General features: G+C 38.2%; 1 pseudogene; it reads left to right on the forward strand.

The window, feature by feature from the left end:
• Positions 1–10744, forward strand: part of LOC114610971 — a 14175-nt pseudogene extending 3431 nt beyond the window's left edge.
• The last annotated feature ends 7089 nt before the right edge of the window (positions 10745–17833 follow it).

Consider the following 17833-nt stretch of genomic DNA (forward strand, 5'->3'; position numbering starts at 1 on the left):
GAGGGGGGAGAGAGAGAGAGAGAGAGAGAGAGAGAGAGAGAGAGAGAGAGAGAGAGAGAGAGATGGACTTCAGGTCAAACTGATGAGAGTTAGGTGATCAGCATAGGCCTCTCTATTCCAGTCTAAAACAAAAACAGAGAGCTGTTCTCCAAAATTATGGTATTTATTTGGGACAGGTGGAGTATAGCAAACCATGGCATGTTCGAGGAGCTCCAACAAATGGAAGGTTTTCAAAGGCAAAACAGATGACTTTTACATCAGATATTTTAACCCTCAGTCACAGTGGTGAGTGATAGTGGCTTTAGTCCTGGTCTAAACAGACAGTTTGGACAGATGTCCTTGTACAAGTACTTTTTATATAAAGTTGTGGTGGCTTTTTGTGTGTGCACTATGGTGCAATATACGCTACAAATCTTTCCTGTCCTTTGGGGTATTGCTGATCAGACAATTTTGCATAAGAAGCTTCCTTCAAAATCTCTGGGCTCTGTTTACTTTTTTTTTTAAATCAGCAGGATAAGTCTATTTTGATTTTGAAAACTTTCACAGTTCTTTTACACAAGCAATAACTCAAGGATTCAGATGTCCCCCGTTATTCTATTTCAGTATCTTCCTACCGAGTTCTGTCTTGGCTTGTATGAAGAGTTAGAAGACGTTAGGAGCCAGCGTAGGAAATGGTCCATTTAACTTCTTTCTACAAGCCATCCTCCAGTCCCAAAAGCCGTTTGGATGGAAAGTAAAACTTTGCGTATGCCTGGAAAAAAAAATGCAGAACTACTAAGCTTGTAGACCACAAGTTCTTAATCTGGGTCTCATAGTTTTCCAGGTCTGTCATTTTGACTGAAAAAAAAAAAGACATACTTTAACTGAAATTTAACATTTCTTCCAATTAAATGTAGGCGTAGTAGATGATGTGTGCCTTAGTCAGGGCTTCTCTTCCTGCACAAACATCATGACCAAGAAGCAAATTGGCAAGGAAAGAGTTTATTCAGCTTACACTTCCACATTGCTGTTCATCACCAAAGGAAGTCAGAACAGGAACTCAAGCAGGTCAGGAAGCAGGAGCTGATGCAGAGGCCGTGGAGGGATGTTACTTACAGGCTTGCTTCCCCTGGCTTGCTCTGCTTGCTTTCTTATAGAACCCAGGACCACCAGCCCAGGGATGGCACCACCCACAGTAGGGCCTCCCCCAACCCCCAACTTGCTCATTAATTGAGAAAATGCCTTACAGCTGGATCTCATGGAGGCATTTCCTCAACTGAGGCTCCTTTCTCTGTGATAACAACAGCTTGTGTCAAGTTAACACACATAACCAGCCAGTCCACTGTGGTAGTGATGCTATTGGGTCCGTCTGCATTCAGCTCAGTGGGGGTGAGCAATTTCATATGTGATATCAGTGTATCTCCTAGGAGATGACAGAGCACTTCCTTTCTGTATGCATGTTTTCTCCAGAGTTTTAGGAGGTCACACAGTGGATACACAGGTACCACCTAAAAATACAAACTGGCTAATGACCACAGGGCAACACTTAAACATGGTTCAGTATGGGTTCACATGTAAATAGATCTTTATTGCAGCAATTCTGAAGAACACTCTAAAACTTTTTCAAAGTTTTGCAAGTAGATTCCACTGCCATTTGTTCTTAGTGAAGACCAATACAATGATAGAATATTTACTTACTTTTCTCTCTGCCATCTCATTCTCCCCAGTTACTCATTCTTGTGATAATCTCCCAAGTAAACTACCTGTGTCAAGGCATCATGTCAGCTTCTACTTACTTGAAAACCAGTTTAAGCATTGATATGAAAACAGGTTCTAGCAAAACATATCCCAGTATGAGGCTTTCAAACTAAATTACCATGTAGTCATACAGCAACTGTTGTATGTTTGAGGGTGAGAAGACAAATGCTACATGTGCTGTGACATTATAATGACTGGGAGTAGCTACGATATGCTGTATGTGGTAAAAGTACAAAACAAAACTTGAACTTCCTTCTAGTGTTGGAATGGTATAGGGCAGTGGGTCTCAACCTGTGGATTGTGACCCCTTTAATGGTTCAAATGACCTTTTCATAGGGGTTGCATATCAGATATTCAGCATATCAGATATTTGCATTACAATTTATAATTGTAGAAATTTTTCAATTATTAAATAGCAATAAAATAATAATAAAATTTTAATACAGTTCCACAACATGAGGAACTGTATTAAAGGTTCACAGCATTAGGAAGGTTAAGAACCACTGGTATAGTAACAAATGTCTTTTAAAGGAATTAATTATGTACACTGGGCTTGGTGGCTCATGTTCATAGTCCCTTAGGCAGAACAATCTCTGTTTTGTTTGTATGTTTGTTTGTTTGTTTGTTTGTTTCAGCAAGCATGAACTACATACTTAAGTTCCAGGCCAGCCTGGTCTATAGAGTGAGACCCTGTCTCAAAACTATACAAGAATAAGATATGTAGATAAGAACATGGAATTGAAAGCTAATTTTAAACTGTGTTGTTAAAATAATCTCTATCTTCTTCTAGAGAAGCAGCTTGCTATCATCTGAAGACCCTGTGGTAGCTCAGCTTAAAGGAGACGTTCATCACACATGCCTAAATTCTTCACTTGCTTCACTGTCTGTACTCCTGTCCAAAAAGACTGCTGCCTAGTCCATACAGAGAAGAATAATTCTTGGAGTAAATCATAAAATTTGTAAGATTGGGCCAATATATACTAACAAAAGATAGATACAAGCCTATGGTTAGGAAACATCCTATGACTCTAAAAGGGTTAATGAATATGACGACACTTCCTCAGATCTTAATGCCCTAGAGCCACTTCCTCCATGTTGCTACAGTGGCTCCATTATGCTTGGATGTGACATTGTGCTGTACTAAAGAAAGCAGAGATGACAGACTGTTTGGCAAATTGATGGAAGGAACAGAAGGATTAGATAAATGGGCATTTCAGATGGATTAATTATCTGAGACTGTAGAACTTTCTACCTGACTCTGTTCCGTAGAAAATAAAACACATCTTTCTCAAAGAACAAAGCTATATACTAGCGGTAGAGATCTCACTGCCACTAAGAAATTTGGTCCAGACTACTATGAGTGTAATTCTCTTAACTTTTTGGGGTCCTTGAGGATTTTATTAAGACCCATATAGGTATAAGCTATACCTACAGTCTTAGTTAAGGTTTTATTGCTGGGAAGAGACACCATCCCCAATGCAACTCTTATAAAGGCAAACATTTAATTGTGGCTAACATAGATTCAGAGATTTAGTCCATTATCATCATGGCATGAAGCACGGCAGCATTCTGGGAAACATGGTGCTGGAAGATCCAAGAGTTCTCTACATCTTGATCTGAAGGCAGCCAAGAGGAGACTGTCTTCATGTAGTCATCCAGGATGGAGAAGACTCTCTTCTACACTGGGCAGAACTTGAATACTAGGAGACTGCAAAGCCTGCCTACACAGTGAAAACACTTCCTCCAACAAGGCCTCACCTCCTGATAGTGCTATTTCCCATGTGCCAAGCATATTCCAACCACCACACCTACAAATCTCAAATTGATCAATCCTTTCCTCCTTTTAAAAATGCATTTTAATTTGCAAGTAAATGTTGCATAATTATAGTATACAACATGGTATTTTGACCTATGTATACTTTCTGGAATGGCTAAGTCAAAATCTTTGTGTTGTGTGTGACTTTATGTACTTTTCTATTTCTTGTTGAACTGAGGTGAAGAAATACTATCCCTCTCCTGAACTTAAGTAACATTTTGACAACTTTTCAGAAACTTCTTTGTTTGATTACTGTGCTACCTTAAGTCATTCTGAGGCAGAAGTTCACACTCTTGGATTTATATTTTCCTTAGTTATTTGACTTTGGTTTTGCTTAGAATCTATTTTTATTTGCTTCCTAGAACATATTTTTTTAATAATTTTTATTAGAGACTTTATTTTTTTACATTTCAGATTTTATCCCTTTTCCTCATTCCACCACAGAAACCCTCATCCCATCCCCCCTCCTCCTTTTTGCTTTTATATCATTTTAATTACATATAAGTATTAAGGTCAGTTCTAGGTTGAGGAACTAACGATACAATAGATGCATATAGTCAAGGAACAAGCATGACAATAAACACAAATAGTCAAAGAACAAACAAGGCAATAAACAAAGTCCCATGATCATTGTTTCTAAGGGCTTATCAGGATGACCTAAATATCTGAGCCTACTTCCCTGTCCTAGCCCAAAGTCATTTTCATGCCTAAAGTCTTCTTCTTTGTTCTAGCCTAAGATTTAGATTCCTGCCTGAAATTACTTCTTTGTTCTATCCTAATGGCAGATTCCTGTCAAGCAGCCCATTTCCTTGCCCTTGGCCAATGTCAGATTCCTGTCAAGCAGCCCCAAAAGATTTCTACATCTTCCCCCCCTTTTTTTATTTCATAAACAAGACTGAGTCTGTCTTAGATCATTCTGACAAGAATGTCTTCCTTACCTGTCTGTCATAGAATATACATAAACAAAAGCAATGCACTTATGTCTTAGGTTGGTAAGTCTCTGTGCAGAATCTTACCCATCCTTAGCATGCCAGCCTGTTAAATTAATGGCTCTATCTGGGGGGTGGGGGGGGGTGGGGGGGTCCATTTTCAGTTTCAAATCATGTACTTTGGATGCCAACATATTGATATTGTTAAAGACAAGCTTTAACACAATGGGCAGAAATAACAATGTTCCCAGGACAAAAAGGGCTAACATGATCAAGCTATATATGCCATTCTTGAAACTTGACCAAAATGAAATACTGACCTAGAGCCAGTATTTTATAATTTTATGAGTAGTATCTGCAGCATCAAAACTCAGCAGAGCAACATTCTTTAAATCCATAATCTCACTATGCAAAGTTAAAACATCCAGAGAGATGTTAGAATTATGCTAAATACACTGCAAATGTCTTTAAACTTTTTCCTAATTATAATGACGATCATTGTAAATTTTAGAAGTAACACAACTCCACTGGTATTTGGCATGACACTTAATATGGTTCCTTACTCTTAAATTCTGAACCTCCTTCTAATAAATTGAATAGGATAAAGAGCATCAATCCAACGTTCCAAATGCCTATCTAAATCCTCTTGTATACTCAACACATTATTACATTTTTTTTCTTTTTTTTGCTAAATGATTAACAAAAGTAGCTGTCTTAGCTTCTTGGGTCAAAGCAATTGCAGAAGCAGTGGTGCTAGCAATTAATGAAATTAAAGCTGTTATACCAGCAATAAACAAGCCTACTACCCTCTTGCTCCTGCTTAAAACCTGACTCACTTCTTCCAGTACTTGCAAGCTTTTTTCAGAAAAACCAAGGTTCTGTAATACTCAGGAAAATAAAACAAAAGCTGGTTGATAGACCCCCATAACAGACATGCCAGGTTTCAACAATATTAGAAAGTGTACAAACAATGCAACTTAACATAAATACTGTAGAAGAAACAAAAGTAATTTTAACTTGACAATTAAAAGAGCTTTAACACATGCACAAATACTTGTTTGAAATCCAGATCCTGTCCAAAACTTTATCTGTTGCTAACATAACATCATAGAGAACAGCAGCTAACTTCCAAATATGTCTCTGAAAATGTTCAGATCCAGTCTTCCAAATGAAGACTATTATTTCCAATATTGGATTATTTCGAGACCAGTCCATGATTAAGTCTGAATAACTGGTCACATTTAAGAAGTATATAAGAGTCATTATAACTTCTCTTTTTGATTCTCTGTCCCACATGGTCTAAAAACTTGAGGCAAGGCAGCTTGTCCCATCTGGGATATAAGAAAGCAAAGGTGGGTCAGGAACATATGTCCAATACAGCTTCCCAGTCACCATTGTCAGGGCACTCAGCAAGCTCGCAGGTCAGCATCATTCTTTGTCCGGGCATCATCATGTCTCACCTGTCATTCTGGTAGGCACCATGCTCCTTCAGCATCCTGCAGATAAAACACAAACATGCCCTCTTCCCCATATTAAATACCTGGTCGGGATCATGCCATATGCCAGTAAATAGGTCCTTTCTTTTCACCTAGGCATAAGCTTGCCTAATTGTAGGATACCATAGACACTCAGCAGAAAGTTCCTTGGCATCCAAATTTTTAAAAAATTTTAAAATAAAAAGAACATGATTTAAATAAATTTATGGTATACGGGAATATACCTCCTCCTTTTTTATTTATGAAGATACTGTTTTAAATTTCCATGGGCCCTTTCCACAATACCATGTCCTTGAGGATTTTAAGGAAACCTAGTAATATGGGTAATATTGAATTGTTGACAAAAAGTCTCAAATACTCGACTGCAATAGCCAGTTCCATTATCTATGATCCTGGGCATGTTATAGCTCCTGGGAGTCCAGCCTCCTCTGGGTTTTGTGGGATTGGGTGCAGAGCTGACACCCATGGTCTGCTCAGGGCATTGGCACAGACTGGAAGGACCCTAGAACACATTTGAGAAGTAACTTTATTTTCAAAATAGTGACTTTTTAAAAATAGAATATTCTTGTTTGTTATTTGTCGATATAATACATATAAACAGTGTATCTTGATCACGTCCAGCCCACTACCCCTTCACCTCCTAGGCACCCCCTTCCCACTTTGATGTCAACCTTCCTTTTTTTGTAACCCACTTAGTCTAACTAGTCTTGTCTATTGGAATGTTAACTAATTTTGAGATCTTGTGTAGATAGCCATAAATAGTTGCAGTGACTTCACGAGTTCAACTGCCCTGCTGTGTCCAGCAGACAGAATTTCAAACTTCAACTTCTCCCTCTTGATGAACACTCAATAGTCCCTTATTCTCAGCACTTTAACCAGTAATGAGTCTCTGTTTTAACCATCACCCTCTGGAGAGAGAAGCTTCTCTGGCCAAGAGTGAGGACACTACTGATCCGCAAATAGAAATGTGTCTATTTGAAGGCAATTTAACAACATGTCTACTTAGCAAGAAAACTTATAAATGGCAGTAGGCTCCCCACTAAGGGAGCAATGGGCTTTTACCTGGGTTTACAGAAACAGGCATGACTTCCCCCTGTGAAATGGGCCTCAAAACATATCCAAACTTGTTTGATTGCTCCGTAACCTCTGTACAAAATAGCAACTTTCTGTCTGACAGTTATACTCCTTTACCTTCCTTGTCTCTCTTATCTTGCATTTGACTGTACTGTCTAGTCAAATATGTTGACTATAGTTGCTAGAGAAAGCAATGTGGCAACACTGACACTAAGCCTGAAACTTTGGGAAGCTTGTCAGTTTGTTAGACAAATTTCCTGTGTTTCGTGTTATTGCCAGATGTAGTTGGATTCATCAAATATCCATTTCTACAAAAGAAGCATCCACTTTCTTCCAACTTCCACCACATTTTCCTCAGCTTGAGAGTGACTTTCAAGGGCTATCAGGTGTCTATTAAACAGTCTCTTTAAAACATCAGCCTTTGTTGGCATTTCCCTGAAGATTCCATCACAGTCCATCACATTTTTAGATTTTTTTAAATCACAACTTCTCAGAAGCTCTTTAAGGTACAAGTTTCTAAAATATATTTGGTTATCTATCACTAGATAATAAACTACCCAAAAATATATAGCCATATAACAACAACAACATATACTTTACCTAAAATCAATAGCTTGGCCAGGCTTGGTAGTACAAGTCTTTAGTTTCAACTATTCATGAGGCAGAGACAGGAGGATTGCAAGTTGAAGGCCCCCCTAAAATGCAGGGTTAGGGAGTTTAAGGCAAATAATGTAACTCTGTCTCAAAATGTTATTTTAAAAGGTAGAAGGGTGAGAATTACCACTTGGTAGCAGAGCTCTGGCCTGGGCCTGGCATACACATAAGGCACCGGGCTTATTAGTGCCACCAAAGAAGATAAAATAAAATAATAACTTCAGCAGGACTGAGTTGAGACAGATTACAAATACTCTTCTACACTTTGGGTGGACAACTTTAAGGCTGGACGTTTATCTGTCTGCTGATTATTGCTGGAGACCTGGGGCATTAGCTACAAGTGTCAGCTCAAACATTTTTTATCTTTGTCTACAAGTGTCTCCATAATGTGGTGGCTGATTTAACAGAGTATGTTTCTCAAGAAAGACAGGCACAGGAAAGCTGTACTGTCTTGGCTGGCATATTGTTGATACTGACACCGATTCATATTTCAGTTCATTCAATGCAATTAAATAACATTGGGCATTGTGGAAGGAGACAGTGTTTCAAATGAACCCAAATGAAAAGCATGTTAAAAACGTGTGGACAGTTTCATAAACTATATCCACACACAGTTTACTTAAAAACTAATTTATAATATCCCCCTGACCTGACTAGAGGCTTCTATTATTCCAACTACCAATAAATATTCTTTGTTGAAAATATAAAGTCTGAGATAAATATAAGACTTGGCAGGAAACCACTGGATATGCTTAATAACAGAGTGGAGATGACAGGGAAGAGTACCTTAGGGGAATTACCAAAAGATCTCATATTTGCATAGTTGGAGCTCCATAAGGAAAGAGAAAAAGAATACTGCAATACCATCTAAGGAAAGGATGTCTGAAAATACCCAGTGTTAGTGAACATCATACATTTATAGACAAAAGAAATCAAATTGTTCCCAACACCACCATAAACACAAAAGTGCCTGTGCCAATATATATATAATCAAATTCTAAAACCGAAATGCATAAGGAAAGAACTGTAAACATTTATGAGAGAGAACATGGTTTTAAAAGGAAAGGAAGGGGACATTTCTACTGGCTGTGGGTGTCTCCTGCTAGGTCAGAGGCCAGAGAGGATTGTTACAATGCTTTCAAGTGAACACTTGTCCTTTGAAAACACTGAGGAACCAGGAATGGTGGTGGCATGTGCCTTTAATCCCAGTGGAGGCAGAGATCATGCAGATTTTTGAGTGTAAGGCCAGCCTGGCCTACATTGTGAGTCCCAGGCCAGCCAGTGCTATTAACAGAGAAAAACCCTGTCTCGAAAACAAAAACAAGGAAAAATTAATAATGATGATATGATAAATACTCTGAAATAAGAGAAATAATTAATAATGATGATATGATAAATACTCTGAAATAAGGAAAATGTATTACCAAAATATTACTCTAAAATTTGTTGAGGGTAAGTTCTTTTGTTGTTTTATTTACATTTTTAATTTTTTATTTTTTGAGATTATAGTGCAACTACATTTCTCCCTTCCCCTTCCACCCTTCATACACTGCTATATACTCCTCAGAAGCAATTTGTTTAGATCAAGAGAAAATCAGAGTATCAGGAACAAAAGGAAAAATAAACATAAACAGTAGAAATACGAGTAAACATGGCTTCTCTTGAGTGCTTTAGCATGTATTTGATGGAATCTAGAGATGATGTGGCAGGTAGAGACAATGGGTCTAAATAGAGCAATCTGAGTTCACTCCCCAGAGCCCACATGATTTAAGAATAGAACTGAATTCTCTAGATTATAAAACACATACACACACACACACACACAAGCACACTCATGCTCACTCACAAAATAAATAAATGTGGTATTGTATTCACTAATTCCAACACTTTAGAGACTGGGACCAACAAATTATGAGTTCATATCCAACCTGGGCTGCAAAGTAAGCTTATTACCATCCTGTCTTGTACAACAAGGTCCTATCTCAGAAACCAAACCAAACCAAACTAAACCAAACCAAACCAAACCAAACCACTAGCATATTGTATATAGCAATAGATGAACAATGGCCAAGGACCATCTTGAGAAATGAATGTATCTGTTTTGGTATCTAAACTCAGACACTACATGATATCAGTAGATGAAGGAAAAGAATGTTTGATCAGCATCATCACTTCATGATTTAAGAAATAAAAAAATAAAAATAAAATAAAACCAAAAACCTTTTCTCATACTAGGAATAGATGAAAGCTCTCTTAACATAAAAAAAGGTCTTCCAAAGCAACAAAATCCATAAACTCATACTTATTAGTGAAGGATAATGCTTTAGATACAGCACAACAGTAAAACACTGCTTCCATCATTCCTGCTCAGCACAACAAAGACAGTAGAGTAGGAATTCAATTATCCTGATCTGGAAGAGGCAAAACTGTCCAGGTAGGAATTCCAAAGTGATCGACCAAAAGCACCCAGAACTAATAGGTGCATTTTGTAATGTCTTGAGAATTATCATTAACACAACAAAATCAATCATTCCTACATGCTCACCATGAATAGTTGGAAACTGAAACAGCTTTTTAAAAAGAAATGTAGCTCCTGTAGAGTGAAATGTTCAGACATAAATATAACAAATATCTGCTGAAAGAAGTCATCTCAGAATGTACAGAGACACTGTGTTCTTAGATTAGACGATTTGGCATAATAAAAGTGTCAATTCAAATATATTTCCAACCAAAATCCCACAGGGCTTTGTACATACATAAAGTACAAACTGATTCTAAACTTTACAGGGGGACTGCAAGATGGATCAGAAGGTGAGAAGCACATGCCATGCAATCCTGACACAAGATTCAGTCCCAGAATCCTCAAAAAGCGGGATGCTGTGGCTCTAATTGGTAATCTCAGCACTCCTACTGGGAGATTGAAGGTGGAGACAGGAAAATCCCTGGGAAGCTTTCATTCAGTGAGTCTGGAATACACAGAGCAGCAGAGTCAAATGAGACCCTACTGCAGCAAGATGGAGAGGCATGATGTCTTCTGACTCCACACACATGTGCCATGATACACGTGCGCCACACTTACACACATGCACTCAAGTAATAATAAAAAGATGAAAATGGCTCTTCCGCCCCTGCCTAGTCCTTTTGGCTGGGGCAGACACATAGCGGGTCTGCTCCTGTGGAGATACTGAATCTTGAGGCATCCTAGAGAAACCACTGCACCCAGAGCAGAAGGATTTCCAGATCCCAGAGGTGGCCTGAGTCCCAGGAGTTCTTCCACCCAGGAGATTAGGATCATAAGACCACAGAGGCATCTGGACTCTGAGGAACTCTGACACAAGCAAGGTAACTGGAAATAAAGACTCCAGTCTTACACAGTGAGGGTAGGTAACAGTAGAGTTAATCAGATGGCGAAAGGCAAGCGCAAGAACATAAGCAACAGAAACCAAAGTTACTTGGTATCATCAGTACCCAGTTCTTGAAATATATCAAGCCCTGGACGCCCTATCACACCGGAAAAGCAGGATTCAGAATTAAAATCACTTCTCATGATGATGATAGAGGATTTTAAGAAGGACATAAGTAACTCCCTTAAAGAAATACAGGAGAGTACAAGTAAACAAGTAGAAGCCCTTAAAGAGGAAACACAGAAATCCCTTAAAGAACTGCAAGAAAACACAAAGAAGGAATTAAACAAAAACATTCAGGATCTGAAAATGGAAATAGAGACCATAAGGAAATCTCAAAGGCAGACAACCATGGAGATAGGAAACCTAAGAAAGAGATCAGGAGTCATAGACACAAGCATCACCAACTGAATACAAGAAATAGAAGAGAGAATCTCATGTGCAGAAGATACCATGGAAAACATTGACACAGCTGTCAAAGAAAATGCAAAATGCAAAAAAACTCCTAACCCAAAACATCCAGGAAATTCAGGACACAATGAGAAGACCAAACCTAAGGATACTAGGTATAGATGAGAGTGAAGATTCCCAAATTAAAGGGCCAGTAAATATCTTCAACAAAATTATTGAGGAAAACTTTCCTAGCCTAAAGAACGAGATACCCATAAACATACAAGAAGACTACAGAACAGCAAATAGACTAGACCAGAAAAGAAATACCTCCCGTCACATAATAATCAAAACATCAAATGCACAAAACAAAGAAAAAATATTAAAAGCAGTAAGGGAAAAAGGTCAAGTAACATATAAAGGCAGACCTATAAGAATTACACCAGACTTCTCACCAGAGGCTATAAAAGCCAGAAGAGCCTGGACGGACATCATACAGACCCTAAGAGAACACAAATGCCAGCACAGACTACTATACTCAGCAAAACTCTGAATCACTATAGATGGTGAAACCAAGATATTCCATGACAAAACCAAATTTGCACAATATCTTCACACAAACCCAGTACTTCAAAGGATAATTGTTGGAAAACGCCAACACATGGAGGGAAACTATAACCTAGAAAAAGTAAGGAAGTAGTCTTCCAACAATCCCAAAAGAAGATAACTATACAAACATAATTCTACCTCTAATAACAAAAATAGCAGGAAGCCACAATCATTTTTCCTTAATATCTCGTAACATCAAAGGACTCAATTCCCCAATAAAAAGACTCAGACTATCAGACTGGATACACAAACAGGACCCAGAATTTTGCTGCACACAGGAAACGCACCTCAGTGACAAAGACAGACACTATCTCAGAATAAAAGAATGGAAAACAATTTTCCAAGCAAATGGTCCCAAGAAACAAGCTGAAGTAGCCATTCTAATATCAAATAAAATCAACTTTGATCCAAAAGTAATAAAAAAAGATAAGGAAGGACACTTCATACTCATCAAAGGAAAAAATCTACCAAGGTGAACTCTCAATTCTGAACATTTTTGCTCCAAATGCAAGGGCACCTACATACATAAAAGAAACTTTACTAAAGCTCAAAACACACATTACACCTCACACAATAATACTGGGGGATTTCAACACACCACTCTCAGCAATGGACAGATCATGGAAACAGAAACTAAACCGACACACTTTGAAATTAAAAGAAGTTATGAACCAAATGGACTTAACAGATATCTATAGAACATTTCATCCTAAAACAAAAGAATATACCTTTTTCTGAGCACCTCATGGTACCTTCTTCAAAATAGACCATATAATTGGTCACAAAACAGGCCTCTACAGATACAAAAAGATTGAAATAATCCCTTGCATCTTATCAGATCACCATGGACTAAGACTGGTCTTTAATAATGACAAAACCAATGGAAAACACACAAGCACATGGAAACTGAACAACTCTCTACTCAGTGATGATTTGGTCAAGGAAGAAATAAAGAAAGAAATTAAAGACTTTTTAGAATTTAATGAAAATGAGAACACATCATACCAAAACTTGTGGGACTCCATGAAGGCAGTGCTAAGAGGAAAACTCATAGCTCTAAGTGCCTACAAAAAGAAACTGGAGAGAGCACACTATAACAACTTGACAGCACAACTAAAAGCTCTAGAACAAAAAGAAGCAAATACACCCAAGAGGAGTAGAAGGCAGGAAATAATTAAACTCAGGGCTGAAATCAACCAAATAGAAACAGAAAAGAACAATACAAAATATCAACAAAACCAGGAGCTGGTTCTTTGAGAAAATCAACAAGACAGATAAACCCTTAGCCAGATTAACCAGAGGGCACAGAGACAGTATCCAAATAAATAAAATCAGAACTGAAAAGGGAGATATAACAAACTGAGAAACTGAGGAAATTAAAAAAATCATCAGATCCTACTACTAAAGGCCTATACTCAACAAAACTGGAAAACCTGGATGAAATGGACAACTTCCTAGACAGATACCAGGTACCAAAGTTAAATCAGGAGCAGATAAACCATCTAAACAGTCCCATAACCCCTAAGGAAATAGCAGTCATTAAAAGTCTCCCCACAAAAAAAAGCCCAGGACAAGATGGTTTAAGTGCAGAATTCTATCAGACCTTCAAGGAAAACCTAATATCAATTCTCTTCAAACTATTCCACAAAATAGAAACAAAAGGAACACTACCCAATTCATTTTATGAAGCTACAATTACACTCATACCCAAACCTCACAAAGACCCAACAAAGAAAGAGAACTTCAGATCAATCTCCCTTATGAACATCAATGCAAAAATACTGAAGATAATTCTAGCAAACCAAATCCAAGACCACATCAAAACAATTATCCATCATGATAAAGTAGGTTTTATCCCAGGAATGCAGGGATGGTTCAATATTCAGATATACATCAATGTAATCCACTATATAAACAAACTCAAGGAAAAAAACCACATGATCATCTAACTAGATGCTGAGAAAGCATTTGACAAAATTTCAACATCCCTTCATGATAAAAGTGTTTGAAAGATCAGGAATTCAAGGACCATAACTAAACATAGTAAAAGCAATTTACAGAAAACCAGTAGCCAACATCAAACTAAATGGAAAGAAACTTGAAGCAATCCCACTAAGATTAAGGACGAGACAAGGCTGCCCACTCTCCCCCTACCTATTCAATATAGTACTGGAAGTCTTAGCCAGAGCAATTAGACAACAAAAAGAAGTCAAAGGGATACAAATAGGAAAGGAAGTAGTTAAAGTATCAAAACTTGCAGATGATATGATAGTATACTTAAGTGACCCCAAAACTTCCATCAGAGAACTCCTAAATCTGATAAACAACTTCAGCAAAGTGGCTGGTTATAAAATCAACTCAAACAAATCGGTAGCCTTCCTCTACATGATAGATAAACAGACTGAAAAAGAAATTAAGAAAATGACACCCTTCACAATAGTCGCAAATAATATAAAATACCTTGGTGTGAATCTAACCAAGCAAGTGAAAGACCTGTATGACAAGAACTTCAAGTCTCTGAAGAAAGAAATTAAATAAGATCTCAGAAGATGGAAAGATCTCCCATGCTCATGGATTGGCAGGATTAATATAATAAAAATGGCCATCTTGCCAAAAGCAATCTACAGATTCAATGCAATTCCCATTAAAATCCCAACTCAATTCTTCACAGAGTTAGAAAAGGAAATTCTCAAATTCATTTGGAATAACAAAAAACCCAGGATAGCAAAAACTTTTCTCAACAATAAAAGAACTTCTGGAGGAATCACCATCCATGACCTCAAGCTGTACTACAGAGCAATAGTGATAAAAACTACATGGTATTTGTACAGAGACAGGCAGGAAGATCAATGGAATAAAATTGAAGACCCAGAAATGAACCCACACACCTATGGTCACTTGATCTTTCACAAAGGAGCTAAAACTGTCCAGTGGAAAAAGGACAGCATTTTCAACAAGTGGTGCTGGTTCAACTGGAGGACATTTAGAAGAATGCAAATTGATCCATTCTTATCTCCTTGTACAAAGCTCAAGTCTAAATGGATAAAGGACCTTCACATAAATCCAGATACACTGAAACTAATAGAAGAGAAGGTGGGGAAGTACCTCGAATACCTGGGCACAGGGTAAAAGTTCCTGAACAGAACAACAATGGCATATGCTTTAAGATCAAGAATTGGCAAATGGGACTTCATAAAATTGCAAAGTTTCTGTAAGGCAAAGGACACTGTCAATAGGAAAAATGACAACCAACAAATTGGGAAAAGCTCTTTACCAATCGTACATCTGATAGAGGGCTAATATCCAATATATACAAAGAACTCAAGAAATTAGACTCCAGACAACCAAATAACCCTATTAAAAAATGGGGTATAGAGCTTAACAAAGAATTTTCAACTGAGGAAACTCGAATGACCGAGAAGCACCTAAAGAAATGTTCAGTATCCTTAGTCATCTGGGAAATGCAAATCAAAACAACCCTGAGATTTCATCTCACACAAGTCAGAATGGCTAAGATTAAAAACTCAGGTGATAGTAGATGCTGGCGAGGGTGTGGAGAAAGAGGAACACTCCTCCATTGTTTGTGGGACTGCAAGATGGTGCAACCACTTTGGAAATCAGTATGGCAGCTCCTCAGAAAATTGGACATAGCATTACCTGCGGATCCAGCTATACCACTCCTGGGCATATACCCAGAAGATGCTCGAACATATAACAAAGACATATGCTCAACTATGTTCATAGCAGCCTCATTTATAATAGCCAGAAGCTGGAAAGAACCCAGATGTCCTTCAACTGAGGAATGGATTCAAAAAATGTGGTACATTTACACAATGCAGTATTACTCAGCTATTAAAAACAATGAATTCTAGAGGTTCCTAGGTAAATGGATGGAACTAGAAAATATCACCCTGAGTGAGGAAAGCCAATCACAAAAGAACACACATGGTATTCACTCACTGATTACTGGATATTAGCCCAGAAGCTTGAAATACCCAAGATTCAACTCACAGGCCACATGAAGCTCATGAAGAAGGAAGACCAAGTGGAAGTGATTCGGTCCTTCTTAGAAGGAGCAACAAAATACTCAAGGGAGCAAATATGGAGACAAAGTGAGGGACAGAAACTGAAGGAGGGGCTGTCTGAAGACCATTCCACCTGAGTATCCATCCCATGAGCAGTCACCAAAGGTAGATGCTGATGTGGAAGTCAGGAAGTACATGCTGATAAGAGCCTGATATAGATGTCTCCTCTGAGGTCTGCAAGAGTCTGACATATTCAGAGGTAGATGCTTACAGCTAGCCATTGAGCTGATCATGGGGTTCCCAATAGAGGAGTTAAGAGTGAAGACTGTTGGAGCTGAAAGGGTTTGCGGCCCCATGAGGAGAGCAACAATACTAACCAACCAGAGCTCCCAGGGTCTAAACCACCAGCCTGGAAGCACTTAGGGAGGGATCCATGGCTTCAGCTGTATATGTAAGGGTGGAGGGCCCTGCTGGGCATAGGTGGGAGAAGAGATCCTTGATCTCATGAAGGCTGGATGCTGGATGGGGTGGGAATTTGAGGATGGGGTCATGGGAGTGCGGAGAGTAGGTTGGGGTACATTGACAGAGAAGCAGGAGGAGGGGTGAGGGGATAGGGGGTTCCTGGGTGGGTGGGGGATGGGGTAATGGGATAACATATGAAATGTAAATAAAAGATCCAATAAAAAAAAGTATCACAGTAAGCACCGTAAGTCCCTTTAAATTGCTAGTTACTGATATTTTGGTTTGTGAATTGTCCAAAACTAGTTGTAATTTTCTTACCCATTCTAAGGTGTCCTTTTGCTTAAACCATAGCTGGCTGAAGGCTGAACAAAATTTGGGGCACAGCATGTTCCTATTAATGGACTTTGTTGTTCTTTCTATAATCATTTTGTATTTGCTATTAATAAAGACTGACTGGGAATGACTCAAGAGCCACTCAGCACAAACAAACAAAACCAATCTAACAAAAAAAACCATTCAGCCAAGAATCCCAAGGCTTATACAAGTAAATCATTGACATTGACAACTGATAAATGCAGGGTTATAAGGAGGAATTCAAGTTGTCCAGTTAGGGTACAAATTTGAGATGTTTACAAGATATTCATAAGTGCATTTTATAGTAGGCTGAGTCTGTGGTTGAAGGGAGAAGTCAGGACTAGGGGCAGAAACTTGTCTTTGTTTATCATGGTAAAGTCAAGAGTCTTCAACTATAGGATTAGTGACTAAAAAGAAAAAGATGAAGACAAAATTCTATTCTAGAGTGGACTGGGGAATAAAAAGTCCATGAGCTAAGATTTGGGGATATGAATTTAGACCCAGACAATGAGATAACTGTGAGAGCTGAACTCAAATTCTTGACAGAATTGAGATTGAGGTGACCACATTGAGTCCTACATACAATAAAGATGGAAAGAGAAGAGCCAAGAGCAAATAGGAAGGAAGGTTCATGAACTCTTCTGTACAAGAAACAACCATTTGGAATCTAATACATCTATGTCTGTTTTGGTGTCCCCTGTCTACTCTCTGGTGCCATACAGTGGTTACCTTATCTCTCATGTGTATAATAATCTTGAAGCTAACTTTTTCTAATCATCAAATAATTCCTCATAAAGAGATAAGGAAAAGCAACACTGTATATGTGATACTAAGATATGAAATCAGCTGTACTGTATAAAAGTTGCCAATCTCACAAGATAAA

Source organism: Grammomys surdaster, unplaced genomic scaffold (genome assembly GCF_004785775.1).
Source record: "Grammomys surdaster isolate TR1022 unplaced genomic scaffold, NIH_TR_1.0 126066, whole genome shotgun sequence".
Lineage (NCBI taxonomy): Eukaryota > Metazoa > Chordata > Mammalia > Rodentia > Muridae > Grammomys > Grammomys surdaster.